The 15,171-nt window shown below is 37.8% G+C and overlaps 1 pseudogene; it reads left to right on the top strand.

The window, feature by feature from the left end:
* The first annotated feature begins 2,900 nt into the window (after nucleotides 1-2,900).
* Nucleotides 2,901-13,212, top strand: LOC141429840 (alpha-tubulin N-acetyltransferase-like; annotated as a pseudogene).
* The last annotated feature ends 1,959 nt before the right edge of the window (nucleotides 13,213-15,171 follow it).

The raw sequence follows: 15,171 nt of genomic DNA, 5'->3' as shown, positions 1-15,171 counted from the left end.
TCTCAAAAAATGACCGTAAAAAGTTGACGTTTATCTCTTTACATATCAGAAAGTGAAGTGCATAGTTTATGGTCAGCGAAAAATTAAAAGTTAAAAGATTGCAGGCGCGCCTAGCTCGACAATAATGAATTAGCGCGCCTGCAATCAGTCACATTTTTTTTAAACTCTTAAAAAGGCCATGGATATGTTGGCACAAGTCGTATTACAGCCAAAGTCTAATGGCCGGCGGTATCAGATATTTTGTTGGAACTCTCGGACTTTTTCTATTGGGCTAAAATAGCTTGTAGTGTTTTCGGTAGAAAAATACACCTGCAGTTTATTTTTAATGAAAAAACGCGGGAAAGCATAAGAAATATTTCGAATAAAATTATAACTTCTATAATATATTTTGAGAAAAAAGTTTATTCTATTTCAGAATTATTCACAATTTTTGAGAAAAGCTTTATATATGGTCCCGGCTGGAATAGCAATTGCTGGCTTCGTATTAGTTAAACGGACTCGCAAGCTCGTCTGTTTAAATACCTACTCATACTCAGCCAGCAATTGCCTACTTCCAGGCCACGACAATAATCTACTATAACAAGTTCGGCGACCGCGTTAGGTGAACGACTCAGTGTAATCGTGTTTAATAAGGAAAACCGACTGCCTTATAAAGCATTTAAGTAAAAAAATAGAATTATAGTTTCATGGGGTCATAGATGGCTAGAGCCCACTGAGACAGTTCGACAAATTGCTTCCGTCGTCGTCATCCGCTACCGCAGATCACAAAGCAGTACCGTTGCCCGTTTTGTGGCAAATCGGTTCAACGCCTGACAGCGCATTAGGGTCACGCGGGTACAGCCTTTGTCGTAATAAGGCTGCCATTTTCTGAAAACGGAAACTTAGTTCGCCATGTCTGTCCGTCCACGTCTTAATAGGTGCACAGTGCTAGGAAGCTGTAATTTTGCATCAATAGATATAATGTAAACCACGCCGAAAATATATTTTTCATCTCTCCTGTTCGGAAAGTTTAATTTTCAGGGGTAGATAGCCGGGTGGAAAATTGCGTTTTCATCTCTAGGGTGGAAAGTTTTTTTTATTAATTTTTCGATTAGCCACGTCGAAGATTTGAGTTACGTCAATGACACTTTTTTTTCACGTTTCGGCATGGCCATCTAGATGCACGTCGTGACCAAGGAGGACGAGGTTGAACGCCGAACATCCGTTTGAAACAATAAACTTGATCTTTATTACGTCACGAACATATTCCATCTCTTTCTTTAGTTAGGTTAAGAAAGAGATGGAAGTCATTCGTGAAATGTGAAAGAAAGAGATGGAATATATAAATAAGTAATAAGGGTCAAACTTCTTCGTTCGGCGTTCAACCTCCAGTTTTGTATATAAGCTCCTTGGTCGTGTATAAGTAGTGCAATTTCACTTAGGTTTTCAATATTTTTATTTCCGTGATAGGCACGGCACACCCACCAATTTTCGTTATATTATGTAGAAACTATTATTCTATAACATATGTTTTTTTTTTTTCAAAAACATCATCAACATCATCATTAAACTCATTTTTTTTTTAATTTTCTCAAAAACCTGCATCATTTTCGATGTATTTTTTTATGAAATAGCATCTTACATCTGGGCTTATAAATCAGCAAAACGGCAATCGATTTGGCTTCTGGGGCCACTGCCCCACACAAACAGTTCGCAGGTGGTAGGACCTTGTGCAAGGTCCGCCCGGATTGCTACCACCATCTTGCTCGCTAATCCTGCCGTGACGCAGCAGTGCTTGCACTGATGTGTTTCGGCGTGGAGAGTAAGACAGCCGATGAAATTACTGGCACGTGAGGTATCCCATCTTAGGCCTCTAGGTTGGCAACGCGTCTGCAGTACCCCTGGTGTTGCAGATGTTTATGGGCGGTGGTGATCTCTTACCATCAGGAGACCCATTTGCTCGTTTTCCATCCAGTCAAATAAAAAAAAAAAAACACGGCTATACCCTTTCAATCGTATTCTAATCTCGCCTTCATCAATATGCATACCGCTCATATTTGCTACGCAATGGTGACAATTTACAAAGAGGAGCGTCACGCACGACCGAACTACATAACTTCGTTTTTTATGTAGCCATTCACTCTCTAAGCACTTTTTAATGACATTCAAATCATCGTGACGAATGTGATCATTGTATGTAATGCAACTATTCATTTTTCACTTCTCATACTCGTTTAGTTCGTGTTTATTCTATATATAGGCGACATAAAATTACTTTTTTATGATCTAGTGCATAAAGTAAAATCTTCGTCTAAGACCAAGGTGATCAGGCCACAGCAAACAGCCACAAACAAAAAAGTTTCTCTATATATTTTTGAATAATTTTTAACCTGTATAAAACTAAAAAAAACAATGAAATAAATCAAAATTAATAATAAATAAATATCACAGGACAATTCACACCAATTGACCTAGTCCCAAAGTAAGCTTAGCAAAGCTTGTGTTATGGGTACTAAGCAACGGATAAATGTAATTATATAGATAGATACATACTTAAATACATATTAAACACCCAAGACCCGAGAACAAACATTCGTATTTTTCATACAAATATCTGCCCCGGCACGGGAATCGAACCGGGACCTCAAGCTTCGTATTCGTAGTCAGGTTCTCTAACCACTAGGCCATCTGCTGGTCGGTGGTGTAATGAAAACTAAATATTTATAATTATTAAGCAATGTATGAAAAATAAAGGTACGTACCTAGTAAGTGAAAAATGTTTCCACTGTTGTTATTTCATCTCCTCGCACTCGAAGTGACAAGCGGAGTTTCAACTCGAGCATTAAACCCATTTTCCCCTCGACGTGCCTATTCACCCTCGCAGTACCGGCTGTGGTGCCTTTATGAACGTCTCGGGTGAAATGGCTCGTTTTATGCTCTCGTACAATCTACTATTCGCTTCCAGCGGCGACGGCGAGATCATCGGCTTCCTGAAAGTGGCGTTCAAACACCTCTACCTGTTCGACGAGCGCGACAAAGTGTGCCAGGTGGAGCCGCTCTGTGTGCTGGACTTCTTCGTGAGCGGCGCGCGGCAGCGGCGCGGGAACGGCAAGCGGCTGTTCGACTTCATGCTGCAGGTAACGCACCAACTCGGGAGTCATCATCAGGCCTACGCGCCTGTTCCAGACGAATTTTGGCGTGGCGCCTGTGCACAACGTCTTTGGTGACTGACCAGACCGATGCGAGAGCGACATGTTCGCCCACAGGCCAGACAAGAGGAGTCTGCGGATGTTTGTGCACAACCGCCTCGGGAGTCATCATCATCATCATCCCAGCCTATATACATCCCACTGCTGGGCACAGGCCTCCTCTCAGAACAAGAGGGCTTGGGCCATAGTTCCCACGCGGGCCCAGTGCGGATTGGGAACTTCGCACGCACCATTGAATCGCTTCGCAGGTTTGTGCAGGTTTCCTCACGATGTTTTCCTTCACCGCAAAGCTCGTGGTAAATTTCAAATGTAATTCCGCACATGAATTTCGAAAAACTCAGAGGTGCGAGCCGGGGTTTGAACCCACGACCCTCTGCTTCTGCCTCCGCTTGCGCCTCGGGAGTACCATCAGCCAAATAAGTGGTCTATCAATTTTCAAACAAGTTCCTATCAAATGAATATGTCGCTAAAGTCGAACTTTCAAATTGACAGACACGTCTATTGGCATTATTGTTTTGTGACATGCAAACGATTATGAACTTTAGGGTGGTAGACCACATATTTGGCTGTTGGTACCATGGATGGGTGGAGCTCTAAAACGTTTGAACCGCTGTTGCCCTTGTGTTAAATCGACTATATTGTATTTCAATCCAATTTATGACAAGTGTAAACAAAGGCGCCATTAACCCACCCACAGACATTTAGGGGCTGTTTCACCATCCATTGATTAGTGTTAACTGACGGTTAAATGTGATGCCGTCTCTATTTGTTTTGTTCGAATAGACGGAGACGGCATCACATTTAACCGTTACTGCTTGTTACAGCCTAAGTTGAATATAGAATATTGACTTTGATTGTGAAAAAATAAAAATGTATTGCAGATGTAGTCTCTCAATGGCAATGTCTATATTATAAGCTGGCCATCTTCCCCAGGACACGGGCAGCCAGCCCCGCGACCTGGCCATCGACGGGCCTTCTCCAAGATGGAGACGTTCCTCGCCAAGAACTATGGCGTAGACCGGCTCATGCGGCAGAGCAATAACTTCGCGGTGTCGCCGGCGTTCTTCATCACCTCGCCTGACTCCAAGTAGGTGTCCACAAAACCTGGTCCTGTACTACGCAGTGCAAAATTACAACTTCGACGCTTATTTATGTATCTTAGATTATTTACAGTAAAACGCATGACAAAATTTTTTTTCTCAAAAATGACCGTAAAAGTTGACATTATTCTTTACATATCAGAAGGTGAAGTGCATAGTTTATGGTCAGCGAAAAATTAAAAAGTTAAAAAGATTGCAGGCGCGCTAGCTCGACAATAATGAATTCCTAGTGCGCCAGCAATCAGTCACATTTTTTTTTTAAGTTTGAAAGGCCATGGAAATGTTGGCACAAGTCGTATACAGCCAAGTCTAATGGCCGGTATCAGATATTTTGTTGGAACTCCGGACTTTTTCTATTGGGTCTGAAATAGCTTGTGGTGTTTTCGGTGGAAAAATGCACCTGCAGTTTATTTTTAATGAAAAAAGGCGGGAAAGCATAAGAAAAATATTGGTATAAAATTAAATTTTATAATATATTTTGAGAAAGAGTTTATTCTATTTCAGAATTATTCACCATTTTTGAGAAAAGCTTTATATTAGTCTCGGCTGGAATAGCAATTGCTGGCTTCGTATTAGTTAATACTCATACTCAGCCAGCAATTGCGTACCAGGCCACGACAATAATCTACTATTATAGCAATAAATTTAACCAACTACAAAAAACCATGAAGATTTTTGCCAGTTGAAGTTAATGCCTCAGCACGAGCCAGCAGGAGTGATTGAAGCCCAATATATACTTTCTACTATTACTTCAAACTGGCAGAAAATTATTTTTGTGGTTTTTGTAGTCGGTTAAATTTTTTGTTATAATTTTATTTTTGTAAGCGTTTGTATAGTCTATTTTTAAAACTGTTTACTGAAGGTGCATTTATCAAAGAAAAAATGGTGTCTTATCGGGTAGAGAATTCCACGAGTTAACAACTCGATAGGGTAAGAAATGTTATCTAGGGTTGCATTTGTTATTTAATTCGAGAGCGAGAGGGACGGTACGATATGAACTTCGATTTTCCAATTCCGTAATAGCCAGGAGATAACATCACGACAGTCTTATTTAAAGTGTAGTATATCGATCGATATCATTTTGGTAGAGTCGATAAGGGAGAAGTCACTATGAAGGGTCAGAAGTGCCACGAAAATTCCGGGCTCCGGTAATGTGTGATTCTCATTAAGAAATAGATCTGTGTTGCTTTTTTTTAGCGTTAGAAAAAGGGTAAGCAATCTTGACGAGTCATATAATTTAAAAACATTAAAAAAAACCCTAATTGTTACATGTATGCTGTGACTTATTTTTCAAGGGTGTTTTTCAATAAAAAGGCACGTCAAGATCGCTTACCTTCCTTCTAATGCTAAAAACAAAGCATTCGAGTCGATAGTGAAGTCACTATGAAGGGTGAGAATTGCCACGAAATTCCGGGCTCCGGTAAAGTGTGATTCTCATTAAGAATAGATCTATTACCGCCGGCGAGGAACGATTGGCTATCGACTATTTTCTCGCTCAAGAAACGTACAAAAGTTATAAGATCCTGTGTGAGTAAAGAGACACATATATAATAGTTGATCGCTGGCGGTTCACACTGTCGGCGAGAACTCGCTCTTACGTCATTTGTCGCAGCGACAAAGCTATAAAACTCGCTGAGCTATAAAACTAGCTCAGCGATACTCGCTTAGCGCTGTTAGCTTGGCGGCCGCCCGGCTTTTCAAAGGTTTTTCAATAATAAGTCACGTCAAGATCGCTTTCCTTCCTTCTAATGCTAAAAAAACAAAGCATAGGTCGAGTCGATAAGTGAGGTCACTATGAAGGGTGAGAATTGCCACGAAAATTCCGGGCTCCGGTAAAGTGTGATTCTCATTAAGAAATAGATCTATCTAGGTATGTAGTCATCTATAGCTTGGTATTTTTTCGCAGCAAGTCGGGGCGCAACACGCCCGTGGTCCCGACGGCGGCGGTGGGCCGGTTCGCCGCGAGGAAACCGCCCTCCTCCATATCTGACGTGAGTAAAATCAAACAACTGACCGGGGAATCTTGGCCACATGGGAGAGGCAGAAAATTAAAAAAAATGGATCGATGAGACATTTCACAGATCACAGACAGACAAAAAAACACCGTGGTGAAATGAAGTTAATTTCTCTAAGACACTAGTGGCCTAACTCTTACTGTTTAAGAGAGAATCAAGAGTTAACTACTCTATGACGTTTGTTCAAAGCCCATAACTAATCCGTGTTTAATTCACACATATTCAGCAAAAGAAAATTGTTGTTGTTGTTTTTTTAGATAAATATGGCGCTGTCCATTGGAGGACAATTTTGCCAGTGTTTAGTAGGTTTTGCTCTAGTACGGTAAAAAAAATCTAGAAAACGAAATATGAGACGTAATGGTGGATGAACGATGACCCTATAAAATCCCAAAAGAAAATTAAACAAGTGGGATTTTTGTTGCCTCTCTTTTGTGCCACGTCAATGTCACTTGTCAAGTTCAATTTAACAATTAACAATGGCTGTGTAGCTCTTATTTATATCCATGAAAAAAAAGATTTTATATGTTTTTTTTAATTTCGCGAAAAAGTTGATTATCGGATAGTTCATATGAATAAACTGAGCCGAGGACCCCAAGGGCAACGGATAAATTATAGATAGGTAGATACGTACTTAATTAGATTTTAAACATATTTGGAAATTAACCCATAAAAAGGTGATTTAGCGACCACATGCATTGACTTGGAAATTCAAACTTATTGTTTTAGTAATAAGTAACAAAATCCATTGTAAAAATATTCTTTGTCAGGTATGTATTCGATAGCTGCTTTTGATTCTGTGGTAGTATGCTCCAATAAATGGGGCCTTATTAAGGGTTAACATTCGAACCCGGGACCTCGAGCTTAGTAGTCCGGTAGACTCGGCTACGGTCTTGACCGGATGGTCCAGTCGTTTACCGATGTTTTAACTTCCAGCTACTGCGGTGGGACTGAACCTACTGTCAACCACAGTGAGTGATGGTTGTTCGTACAGAATTATACTTGATATAGTAAAATATTAAGTATTGTATTGTAAAACTCTCTATTGTACATAAAACACATGAAATAATAACTTAATGTAGTTATGGTATTCATATTTGATAATTATCATTCATAGTTATTTGTTGTCTCATCTATTAAAAAGTTGTAATGTAGAATGTAGTTGGCGACTAGTTAATCTTATTGGCATAAGATGACGAATATCCGTCACTATTCAATTTCATTCAGTAAAAACCGGCCAAGAGCGTGTCGGACACGCCCAAAATAGGGTTCCGAAGCCATTACGAAAAAAATAAGTAATATTTTTCTAAGGATTTCGTATTTTATACGGAATCTTCCAAGTTTAGGTATATTTTATACCTTAGGCTCATAAAGTACTAATAATTCTCAAGCAAACTTAGCCGTTATAGTTTTCCTTGAAAGTTTGATATACTTACTACCATCCTGATTTTTTTAAAATTGTTCCACCCACCGGTTTAGAGGTGGGGGGGACGCTCGATTTTAAAGAAACATTGCACTTTAAAGTTGAATATTTTGCAAACAGATCACTGAATCGAAAAATCGTTTTAGCAACCCCCTAATGGTTTTAAAAGACCTATCCAACGATACCCCACACTATAGGGTTGGATGAGAAAAAAAAATCACCCCCACTTTACGTCTATGGAAGGTACCCTAAAAAAATTTTTTTTTTAATTTTTGATTGTACCATTTTGTCGGCATAGTTTAAAAATTGATAATCGTTCACATGAATTCGACTATTTTGAATTCAGACCAAAATTAATAACGTCTAAAGTGATTTTTGACAATATATTTTAAACCTAAGTATTTAGAACCAAATTTATTTTCGTTGTAAAGTAATGAAATAACGTCGGCCGGTGTAGCAAGTGAATCACCAAATCGTCAACAAAACAAACTTTTCTAAGCGCTACCTCGTGGCGACTAGCGGACCAAGACTCGCCCTACTTAATTAATTAGCACCGATAAGTCGGCTATGCGGCTATTCGACCAAATCCGTATTCACCCCATTTCTAGTAGATCTCTTATGGGGATATTTTGTAAGCATTCCATTGGCCCGCAAAAGCGGTTCGCTTCATTCTTCGTATTGGGTATAATTTATCTCATATTTAATGTAGTATCATTTAAGTTGAATGGAAATAATGTTTATCAAACTTATTTTAATTTAGATAAAATACAAGAATTTGTTTGGACACCACGACATCCGTCTCATTTGTCTTTGTTTCCCAGGTGATCCACGGACAGACAGACCGAGTGTATGTTGAAACTAACAACGGGTATGTATATAAAAGTATGACTTAATTAACACATAACATAACGCTGGAGTGTACTAAACGTTTTTACTAATTTCTGAGCAATTAATATCAAAGTCTGTGAAAGAAATAACTTGCTATTTGTTTTGATACAAAATAATTAACTGGTATTTTCACTTAACTTCGTATTGGATTTATGAGAAGGCGTTACAAAAAATCTCTAAGCGTGCATACAGTGACTTTATACTATGTAATAAAGATTTGCACTCTCACTTCGTACCTCGCCTCGTGTCTCGCATGACGCTTGTCGATGGACGAGTCTTGGATGCTCGTTCGCTCACGCTCCTCGCTGCTCGCCTTTCGACTCCCCTCGTCACTAGCGCGTGTAAATGGGCTATCACAGTTTTTCCTTCACAGATTGCATGCATGTGTCGGTATCATGTATTCATGTTTCGTCCTATGCATTTTATAATAATGGTATTCGATGGTGTGAAAATTTTTGTGTTGTGTTATTTGGCGATACTGTAGTTAATTTTGACATAGTAGCTGCTTTACTTGCTTTTGTATAAGCGTAGTGTATTTTTATGTAGACTTAGCGCGCTTAGTATAACCATAGCGTAATAATTTTTAACAGTGGGCGCTCTTTGTTTTTCTCTAACTGGCTAGAACTGGTCGAATTTGGACTCTTAAATGCCGGCATTGCCCCGCGCTGCATCACTTAATTGCCCGTCTGGACTGTTATTATTACGTTATGGTGTAATAATTAAGTAAAAAAAAAATGAATGTCACATACCAAGAGTGTCCATTAGTCAAGTGACCACGACATATTCGAATATTTGGGGAGAGTATTACGTTTTAATTAGTCTAAAAAAGGAGTGCCGGGTAGCAAAGTATCAATTGAGGGATGGTAAAGTAAAAAAAAATCTTACATCATCATAATTTTGCAGGTGGTAGGACCTTGCGCAAGGTCCGCCCGGATTGCTACCGCCACCTGCTCGCTAATTGCCTGTTTGCACGGCGTGGAGAGTAAGACAGACGGTGAAATTACTGGCACTTGAGGTATCCCATCTTAGGCCTCTAGGTTAGCAACGCATCTGCAGTACCTGTGGTGTTGCAGATGTTTATGGGCAGTGGTGGTTTCTAACCATCAGGAGACCTACTTGCTCGTTTGCCATCCAGTCGCTTAAAAAAAAAGTCGCGTTGTTCTTGGACACCCGTGGTTTATGAATGAAATATTTTTATAAAAATTGTGTTTTTGGAACCTGCTTTTGGATGAATTCGAAGTGAAACAAAAAAATGACTGACAAGTTTTGCATGGTGTAGTTTGGTTTTGTCTTTTATTTTTATTTTTAATTATTATATTTAATTGATCCGAAGGGGTGTGTACCGGCATGAGTGAGGCCGCCGTCCACTGGCTCGTCGCCAGCACTCGCTTTGTGGACGACAACCCCTATTTTTGTTTGTAAGTTTTGTTTTATTTTTGTTTAAATTCATTTTAGATGTTAATTTATTTTGTATTTTATGGCGGATTTAATTAATAATGTCGTAAAAATGTGTTCGAAAAAAGTTCTATCAAATCACTGCGTGGATTACTGCCCTGTGAGGCCGGCTCAAGTTCAAGTAGGACACTAGAAATAAATAAGCAGATAATATGACAGACAGACCGACAGAACGGACGACAAATATGAGTATAATTGATTGAAGATTGATTGATTAAAAAAAATGGATAATTGATTAGCAAGTCATCTTGATCTGCAAATCAAGTCTAGATGGCGCTAATTTTATACAGAATTTCATAACCCAGTGTTTTGGCTAATTTCGCTGTTTCTTTTAAAATATTTTATAAAGTTTTAATTTTTAATTTCTTTATTATGATTTCTTTAAAATTTCTTTTCAGCTTGAGATTATTTATCTAAGGATTGCTGCAGCAACTGAACGCGCACGCTCTCGAATATATGAAAACCATTATTTACAATATTAATTTATTTGAATTGTTTTAGCAGCTTTTTAATTAACGCTATTAGGGTTCTCCTTAGAATATAGAAAAAAAGAAACCGAGTTACATTCTTTCTTCGAGTCACAGGAAACAAAAAAACCGGTACAATTATAATGTTTTGGTACCAGTATTTTCGGTACTTGTTTCAAGCCCTATATATGTACATAAGTGAATATTATTGATAACACAAGTATTAAGAAAAAACTGTATGGGCTCAGCGATTCATCCTTAAAAATACCGGTATTTTTGGCACCGTTTTCAACCTCTAACTTTGACAATTGTGACCAAAATCAAAGCGGAAAATTTGTCGTGACCTTTTCGTTGCAAGCTGCAACACTGCCGAGACATTGAGAAAATGGATATATTATGACGTATTTACCCCGCAGAAGTACATTACTTCTCAAGAGAATTGTCAAGAGAGTTGTCAAAAAAATTGTAAGAGTAAATATTGGCTTCGGATAACCAAAGTGTACATTGTTTCTGTTTTTTTTTTCTGTATTTTAAGGGTTGCACATTAAGATAGGTTTATTTATTTTTTATGATTTTCTTCAGAATCATATTTTTATTAACTTTAACGCGAGGCCAAAGAAGTAGGCCCAAGTATTAAGAATTTTAGTAGAATAAGAAGTTTAATTGTGGCGAACGATGCCTTTACCTTGTGGTCTCAGAAACACTACTTTGAAATTGTACTAGGCGTTGAATAATGTATCAATTGATTGAATCACAATTCGATCAAAAAAATAAATTTCTCATTTTACTATTGGTAATTTACAAATACTTAATGCTTCCAATTAAAATGTTTCACATCATTGTAAATAGTTTTAAAAATAATGTATATTTTAATTTTGACAATTGATCATTGACATTTTAAAGTACTTTTTGGTACATTTTGTGTTTTAATGTATTTTCGTATGTGTGTTAGCTTCTGCTACTTAATTTGAAAATGATCTCTAGAAAAAAGACGAATATTTATTATAAAATCGACGTAACAAAACTAAAATAAAGAAAAAAAAATAATTCGAACAATATAATGCTGTTCAAAATTATGTTATTTAATCCATGCAATTTATATTATAAAATTATGTTTAACTTTAAGTTGCTGAAAACTTGCTATTTACTAGGCTTTCAAGAATGCACTGTGATAGAATAGAAGCTAGATGTAATTTATACCACGTAAATTTATAATCTTATACCCACTTGTTTATTCTTTAGAAATTTCATATTGTATTTTCACTTACTTTTTTTTTCAAAATTTAATTTAGACATAGCCACAGCGTAATGTAGTGGGCCTGGCGAATTAGCGTAGTTGTCTCGTCTCTAGACGTCCGAGTTACCCCACTGTTTGACTATTACGTTGTGGCGTGACTACATTGATACATTCTCACGTAACATTTGGTACTAAAACTCATAATAATACTAATTAATTACTTGTAAATGTCTTGTGCGCATTTTCATTCAAAGCTCGGGGTTTAACAGCTCCTTTCCATTTTAATTTTATTTGTAATTTATATTTTTTTTACGATGCTAATTGTAGTTTCAAATTGTTGAATCATGTCTTGTTTGTTAATAATTTAAAAGAGCAAATTAAAATAAGGTTAAGCATACTCGTACTAAAAGTGGCTAGCTTTAAAAGTCCATACAGACTGTCTCCAAATTCTTCCAGAATATATCAGGCTAGTTTCACTGAATGCCTGAGTTACGTTGCCGCGAGTGTGTGCTCTGGGAACTTTTTCCCACTTGTTCATAGTGCGAACTGGGAAAACTTCCCACTCGGTAACAGTGCTAATAAATGGGCACGAGCATTTAGGAACAGTAATTTCAGGTTGTCGGATTCAATGTACATTCTGCTTGTGAATGTAGTAAGAATATAGTTGACTAGTAAATATCTAAAAGATATATAAGTTCGTCTTTGTATATGTTTCTCAATGGTTGTCAATAGGGAATATGCAAGCATTTTTATTTCTTCAACGATGTATTAAATCGCCAATTAGACCGACATGTCGCACCATAGAAAGTGCAGAAAGAGATGGAAGGCAAACTACCTTCGCTCATACAATATCTTTTTGATTTTCCAACAGATATAGATGATTTTTACTTCATTCGTTTTGTTTTCCAGAAAAAGAGAATATCCTGTTGTTTAAGAGAACATTTTCGTTCCATGCATATTCCCTATTGTTATTTTTTGTACAAGAATACATACATAATACCAAGTTCCGTGTGGCACAGAATGCCGGAAGACGCTCCGGGGCCGAAGGCGTTCTCGCCCGAGCCGGTGGCGGAGCCCGAGTCTGCGCCGGAGCCTGAACCGGCGCCTGAGCCCGAGCCGGCGCAGGCGCCGGCCTCGCCCAGCCCGGAGCGGCCTACCTCGCTGCCCGTGGCCCCGGCGGCCCCCGCCGCGCCTTCGCCCGCCGGCTCCGCCGCGCCGCGTCGCGACTCTCAACTTACCGACCAGGGCTACTTCGATGTCAAGTTCTATCACAACAAGCTGTGTTAGCTTCAAGTTCTATCACAAGCTGTGGTGAGCTTCAAGTTCTGTCACAAGCTGTGGTGAGCTTCAAGTTCTATCACAAGCTGTGGTAAGCTTCAAGTTCTGTCACAAGCTGTGGTGAGCTTCAAGTTCTATCACAAGCTGTGGTAAGCTTCAAGTTCTGTCACAAGTTCTTCTATCACAAGCTGTGGTAAGCTTCAAGTTCTGTCACAAGCTGTGGTGAGCTTCAAGTTCTATCACAAGCTGTGGTAAGCTTCAAGTTCTGTCACAAGCTGTGGTGAGCTTCAAGTTCTATCAGCTTCAAGCTGTCACAAGCTGTGGTGAGCTTCAAGTTCTTCACAAGCTGTGGTAAGCTTCAAGTTCTGTCACAAGCTGTGGTGAGCTTCAAGTTCTATCACAAGCTGTGGTAAGCTTCAAGTTCTATCACAAGCTGTGCTGAGCTTCAAGTTCTATCACAAGCTATTTTTCTCAAATAATCATTTCATCCGCGCCGCGTCGACACTTGATCATCATCAACAATGACTTCTGTCGCTAATTTTAACTTGATACAAACCTTCGACAAAGCTGCAGTAGGTCGATGAAGCGACACATTTAGATGCTACATCCAAATTGTAACGGACGCTAGTTGACTTACATATCGCGTTCGTAGGGATTGGGCAGGATGTGTGTGAGCTTGCATTGTGTAATCGTAGATTTAATGCACAAATCGGTAAATTTTGAACAAATGTATTTTTAGAGAACTTGTCGTTATCTTCTGGCACACTTGAATTGAGACCTTGGTTTTTGGTAAAACATTTAAGTTCCAAATCTGTTATAATTTTTCTTTGACATAAAATGTTTTTGTTCTTAATAAAAAAATTAGAGATGTTGTAAAACCACATTCTGAAATTCTCAAAACGAAGTTTAACTCAAAACAAGTATATGCTTTTATTTGTTGCATTAAGAAGCATTTACATAGATTTTAAATGCTTTATAATATAAAAAAAAATTAACGTCTAACATTTAAACATAACGTACCTAACATAAGTTCACTTCAATTACTTATTACAGGTTACAAAAATTGAGTTTTTTTAAAGTCATGATGCCTAATATTAGGTACATTAAAATTAAGAACAGTTAAGTAGTTTTATAAATGGACGTATTTTAGCAAAAACGTTCCAAAGCATTGTCATGTTATTCTTTAATTTCACGCTTGATGTTACTAAAAGTAGTTCCAAAATAAAAATAAAAATTTGCTAAAATACTTCCAAATATGAGTCGAATACAAAGATCACGTCTTGAAGTTCTATATCTTCCAAATCTATCTTTTAGCTCGATGTAGACACAAGTGTGTCGGAATAATACGACAGTAATGTTTCGCTTGTTTTGTGGATCTAAAAAGCTTATAATTCGATATCGAGCACTGATTACGAAACATTCCTTTATCCCGTATAATTTATTAAGAGGTATCGAAATTATAGCGAGAGAAAGTGACTAGAATCACTGTCCAGTTTAAAATGTTTCTAAAAATGTCCTTTTTTGCATAAGTATTTATATTTTGATTACGTGTTAATAAAAATGAATTGCTGTTTAGGATATTGAGATTATCGGAGCGAAATCGGGTTACAGATAAAAAATGGAATAAAGGTTTTTAAAAATTCCCAGTAGTGGGAATAGGGAGCATTTACAAGGAAGTGCATTTTGAATAATTATTTGATTATTTATTAGCGTCCAATAACATTTTTAAATTATTTAGATATTTTGTAATAATCACCATTCTGTCAGCTTTTATTAAATTTATACAAAATGTGAGTTATTCGCAGTAGTCTTAACTACATGTGTTAAAATTGATAGCTCAAGACAAATATCTATGATAGAGCAATAAATATTAGTTTATTAGCAAGAAATATTTGTTTATATCGGGGATCTCGGAAACTACCTATGTGGGAATTTTAATATAATAATAATAATATATTGGGACAAATTAAACCAATTAACCTAGCCCCAAACTGAGCAAAGCACAGGCATCGATCTAGCTTGGTATTTATTATCTCTGGGAAAACGCGTCTCTAGTTAAAATGGTTTTTCAGTGCGCGTTGTAGTTCAGCGGTACAGCGTTGGAAATGAAGGTCTACAGTTCA

Source organism: Choristoneura fumiferana, chromosome Z (genome assembly GCF_025370935.1).
Source record: "Choristoneura fumiferana chromosome Z, NRCan_CFum_1, whole genome shotgun sequence".
Classification (NCBI taxonomy): domain Eukaryota; kingdom Metazoa; phylum Arthropoda; class Insecta; order Lepidoptera; family Tortricidae; genus Choristoneura; species Choristoneura fumiferana.
Note: the sequence above shows the minus strand (reverse complement) of the source record. Positions and strands in the feature narration are given on the sequence as shown.